Source organism: Ranitomeya variabilis, chromosome 8 (assembly GCF_051348905.1).
Source record: "Ranitomeya variabilis isolate aRanVar5 chromosome 8, aRanVar5.hap1, whole genome shotgun sequence".
Taxonomy (NCBI): Eukaryota; Metazoa; Chordata; class Amphibia; order Anura; family Dendrobatidae; genus Ranitomeya; species Ranitomeya variabilis.
This window is the reverse complement of record NC_135239.1, coordinates 189,544,735-189,550,734: the sequence shown is the minus strand read 5'-3', so window position 1 is coordinate 189,550,734 and position 6,000 is coordinate 189,544,735.

Genomic DNA, 6,000 nt, shown 5'->3' with positions numbered 1-6,000 from the left:
CTTTGGACACCTGTGATACAGAGAGGTAAAATATACTTGGGAAAACACAGACCTGCAGCCGCGGGGACTTGAACATATTTGTAGAGCACGCCGAAGTCACTCTGTTAGGCCAGTCTCACACGTCCAGATAATTCCGGTACAGGAAAAATCGGTACCGGAATTATCCGTGTCCGTGTGCCCGTGCGTTTCTGTGGCACATCAGTGTGGCACACGTGTGCCGCCCGTGTGCCGACTGGGTACCACACGCACCGTGCAGGAGACAGCGCTAGAGATAAGCGCTGTCCCCCCCACGTGGTAATGAAGCCGCCATTCATATCTTCTCTGCAGCAGCGTTTGCTGTAGAGAAGATATGAATAATCCTTTTTTTTGTTTGTTTCTGGTGTTTAACATAAAGATCCCTGTCCCCACCCCCCTCCCACCCCCTGTGCGCCCGCCCGCTGTTATTAAAATACTCACCCGCCTCCCTCGCTGGCGCTGCTTCCTGTCCTGGCCGCACCTTCTACTGTATGAGCGGTCACGTGGGGCCGCCGATTACAGTCATGAATATGCGGCTCCACCTCCCATAGGGGTGGAGCCGCATATTCATTTCTGTAATGGGCGGCCCCACGTGACCGCATACAGGAGAAGCTGCGGCCAGGACAGGACACTGCGAGGGAGGCGGGTGAGTATTTTAATAACAGCGGGCGGGCGCACAGGGAGTGGGAGGGGGGTGGGGACATGGATCTTTATGTTAAACACGAGAAACAAACAAAAAAAAGGATTATTCATATCTTCTCTACAGCAAACGCTGCTGCAGAGAAGATATGAATGGCGGCTTCAGCACCACGTGGGGGGGACAGCGCTGTCTCCTGCACTGCACACGGAGAACGTCCGTGTGCGGTACGTGTTTTACACGGACCCATTGACTTTAATGGGTCCGTGTAATCCGTGCGCTCCCACGAACACTGACATGTCTCTGTGTTTGGCACACGGAGACACGGTCCGCAAAAAATCAATGACATCTGCACAGATGCATTGATTTCAATGTGTCTACGTGTGTCAGTGGCTCCGGTACGTGAGGAAACTGACACCTCACGTACCAGAGCCACTGATGTGTGAAACCGGCCTTAGGACCCGAGCATGCTCAGATAACACCTTATCCCAGCACATTCGCTCATCACTAATAGCTACCTCCTTTTTAGAGAACTGACCCCACTGATTGCTAAAATCAATGGGCAGCAGAAGCGTACTGTATAAGTGATGTACAAACATGTAGACTTTTTATGAGCCCATACCATTCACAAGCTGATCAATAGCGAGCATACACAGTGCCCAGTTGAACGCTTCCGCCTTTTTCTTTTCTATGTTGAGGCTCTCTATGCTCCTGAACCCCATCGATCAAAACTCCTAAAACTTTTGTGAAACTACTTCTAAAGAGCAACTAGATAGTTAATTGCCTTATTTTACATTGGTCTCTCTCAAAAACTATGCTTTGATGCGGTTTCATATGCCTTTTAGAAGCTGCTTCTAACTGCTGCTCAGCAAATATCTTCATATAGTATGTGTATGGTAATTCCCCTGTCTTGAGTCTTTTTTCTTTTTCCAACCTCTAGACTTAGACAGGGTAATCCCGTTCTTGGATTGTTTGAATATAGTGCATCGATCTTTTCTGAGCAGCAGTTGAAAACAGTTTGTAAAGGAGCATGAACTGATCTTTGGGACAGCACAGCAGCATAGTGTTTGGGAAAGAAGGAAGCAGAATAAGGTAATGAAGTACAGTACCAACAATCTTAGTTTTGCAATTCTTAGAAGATAATTGAAGAAAAAGTTTAGTGACTCTGACTGTATAGGGGACCTTGTGGCCCAAATTTCACAGACAGTACAATATATTTAGCAGCATTGAAACACTTAATAGGAGCAATATTCACAGTTTCCTAATTTCTAACTATTGCTTTACCCCACAGGTGAAATAAAATACAACCACCATAGAACTTTGTGACTTCTTTTAAATTTGGGAACTAATTTATGGCTGTTTTCAAACAGCAGTAATGCGGGTTTTTATTATGGTCTCGGTACCCGGACCTCATGCAATTCTACTGAACCATAGTTTACTAAGTGGGGATCTGCTTCTTAAATGCTATGGCCATAGTGAATATCATTTGGTTATTAAAATACCTCTAAGTTTCAATTCTTTCATTCATTTCCAGACCCTCCGATAACCAGTTTACAGCTAGATCCAGTTTTCATTTGAGTGGGAGTGTCTCTCCCAGTAATACAGGCTGGATGTGAGCCAGGGAGCTGCTATCTTTACTGCTTATATAGAAGCACAGCTTCTATACTGCACTCATTTCCTCTTCATATGCTTTCCTCCTATGCTGCAGCCTGTTTTCTCTGGTCTCCCGTCTTCCTAAGACTGTAAATGGTTTCCCCCTCCCTGGCTGCTATCTCGAACGCTGAGAAATGAGAGCGTGGATCAGAGATGGCCGTCACGTTATTTGCATAAGAGACTTAAGAAACTCTACAGCAGTAAAATGGTAGAACACTTTATAAATGGTCATCCTAAGTAATGTTCTAACTTTGAATCGGGGTCCTATAAATCTATTTTTTTTTCAGCTCTAGCCTTTAAATGGAGTCTGCCATCAGGTGTTTGCTATGTAATCTTAGCACTGCATAATGTAGGGGCAGAGACCCTGATTCCATTGATGTCAATTACTAGGCTATGATTTGCTGTTTTTCAATACAATCAGTGTTTTATCAGCAGGAGATTATCACTACCGGACTAGGTGTCTCGTTCCTCCTGGTACAACCACACCCCAGCACTGATTGGCTGTAGTGTACACACTATATTGAGAGAAAGCTGCCAATCAATGGTGTAGGCGAGGCTAGACACAGCTTGGCATTTGAGCTCTGCTAAATCTACAGCAGAAAAAACAGGGATTCTATCACAACTGCTGCACCCAGTGAACTAAGGGATACATCACTGGAATCAGGATCTCTGTCCCTACATCGGATTACATGGTAAAAACCTGCTGATTCTTTTTCAGCCCCAACTACCAATGTGTCTGAACATTGACTACTACTTTGCCCTTTTACCAGCTGGGGTGCCATGGTTGTTGGCAACTCTCATTACCAGCCATCAACTAATCCAAATATCCATAAGTCATTAAAGTTTTAAAGGGTATTCCGAATAACATTTAGCCTTTTATATAATGCAGACATGATAAATGGTAGACTGGTGGGATGTCAATCGCAGGGAGATAACCCATATCCACCCAGATTACGCACATATCAAAAGTTTGTTGAAGTTTTATTAAAAGTTTCCTTTGAACTTTAGGATTGTTTTTTTAATTCTGAAAATCTTTCACAAGCAGATTCGTCTTCTGTACGTTACTAATAAAACTTCTTTTTGATGGATCTTTTTATTTTTGTACATTAATTTTTGCCGATTTATACAAAAGGGACCGAACAATATTTATAATGTTATGAACAAAACTAGAACAGTTCTGCCAGTTTCCATGTAGTACCATCTCATGACCTGTAGGTGTCAGTGTGTTTTTTTTCCATGACTTTACATAAAGCCATGAAATGTATCAGAACTTGTCACTTATTTCATCAGTAAGAATTTATATTGCTTCGTAGCAAGAACCTGCTGGCAGATTCCTTTTTAAGGTGTTTTTTTTTTACAGAATATTTGATATCTCTGAAGTTTTGATTGCTGGGAATCTGGGTGCTGTGACTCCCACTTAAAAAAAAAAAAAAAAAAATGTCAGAAGTGATACTAGGATGTGTCAATTTTTTTTTTTTAAAGTGACAGTAACTCTGATAAAGTAGCTGGTAAACGTTTCTCCCGTGACTTATTTCCAGTTATTCTCTCCGACCGATCTTCGTGGCTCTCGGTGATGCCTTAGCACAATTATGACTTGTTACATTTTCCAAGTACTTTTGTATTTTATGCTCTGACGATTTGTATGCAATCTGCTGCTTTCAGCAAAACTTTCCTAACAAATGGTATATTTTATTGAACTTATCATTAAAACTGAATGTCCTCATTCCTAGTGCATTACTATTATGTGTATATTATTTGGGGGGAGGGGAGGCCTCCGTTGGTGGTCTGGGCATAAATAGTTTGTTGCAAAACTTCTTTTTTTTTTTTTTTTTTATAACAAAGAAGTTTTCTGTCTGCTAAACACTGTATGGTAATCGATGAGCATGTTACATGCACTGACAATATCCTGGCCCTGCATTAAACAAGGTGTATTTTTCTAAAACTAAATAAAGACGTCCCTTTATATTTACTGATGTGTTGAGTTGCGATCTTTTCAGTGCACTTATAGCTCCACGCACCCCCTGAGGGAGCAATGTTTGTGAAACAAACTCCACGCACATCTGAGGGAGGAACTTTCGTGAAACAAACCCCACGCAGCCCCTGATGGAGCATCGTTTGTGAAACAAACCCCACGCAGCCCCTGATGGAGCATCGTTTGTGAAACAAACCCCACGCAGCCCCTGATGGAGCATCGTTTGTGAAACAAACCCCACGCAGCCCCTGATGGAGCATCGTTTGTGAAACAAACCCCACGCACCCCCGTGAGGAACGCTTGTGAAACAAACTCCACGCAGCCCGATGGAGCATCGTTTGTGAAACAAACCCCACACAGCCCCTGATGTAGCATCATTTGTGAAACAAACTCCACACACCCCCTGATGGAGCAATATTTGTAAAACAAACTCCATGCACCCCTGATGGAGCAACTGTTGTGACACAAACCCCACGCAGCCCCTGATGGAGCATCGTTTGTGAAACAAACTCCAAGCATCCCCTGAGGGAGGAACGTTTGTGAAACAAACCCCATGCACCCCTGAGGGAGGAACGTTTGTAAAACATACTCCACGCACCCCTGATGGAGCCACATTTGTAAAACAAACCCCACGCACCCCTGATGGAGCCACGTTTGTAAAACAAACCCCATGCACCCCTGATGGAGCCACGTTTGTAAAACAAACCCCACGCACCCCTGATGGAGCAACGTTTGTGAAACAAACCCCACACACCCCTGATGGAGCCACATTTGTGAAACAAACTCCAAGTACCCCTGATGGAGCCACGTTTGTGAAACAAACTCCACGCAGCCCCTGATGGAGCAACTGTTGTGAAACAAACTCATGCAGAAACTGGCTAGACTTTTAGCCACGGGCAACTGGTCCCTGCTTGTGAACTCACCCTCAAAGGTCTCCACTGCCAATAAGTTATCATTTTCACTGCGCCACCACCACTGACTAAAATAAAACTTTACACGGTGCCCATACAAATCAATTTTGTGTTTCGCAGGACAGAACGGGTCCTCTAGAGTGAGAGACGCTACTTGCAGCCCTATCTAATCTGGTCAGCAAATGTATATTCTAGACTTCGGCATCAAATCCCCTCTATTAATACAGAATTTCCTATTAACCGTATATAAAATGTGTATAAATCCCAAGACACCGCTTAAGTGTTTTTTTTTTTTTTTAAGACTATAACTAATTGTCATGTTGTGTCTTGTGGGTTCTATGCAGTAATGCAGTCCGTCACCCCCTGTAGCCAACCTTTAAGGAATGGATAGCGTTCCCTCACACTGCCGCGGCCATTTCCCTTTTGATTTGGCAATAATCGTCAGGAAGTGATTGTGGCAATGGCAGCATTGTTCTCCACTCACGAACCCGCTGCACAGTCCTCAGTGTGGCGGCTGCTGACAGCTCCCAGGATCTCCTGATCGTTGGGAAGGACTAATAAGGCCGAAAAGTAAAGATGAGAAAAATGGCATCATGAAGTGGAAACGCCTAATCTGTCCGCCCAGGTGTATTATACAATAAGAAGACAGAAACTATGGTGTCCCGTCCACAGTCCACCGCCATCCCGATGACTGAGGTCACACACTGATGGTGGGGAGGCCGGGACCACAAGCTCCGCTCTAGTTGTCCCAAAAAAGTCGGCTGAGGTCTGTGCGGCCGGTCGTGTTTCCACCAAGCTCCCCCCAACCCCGT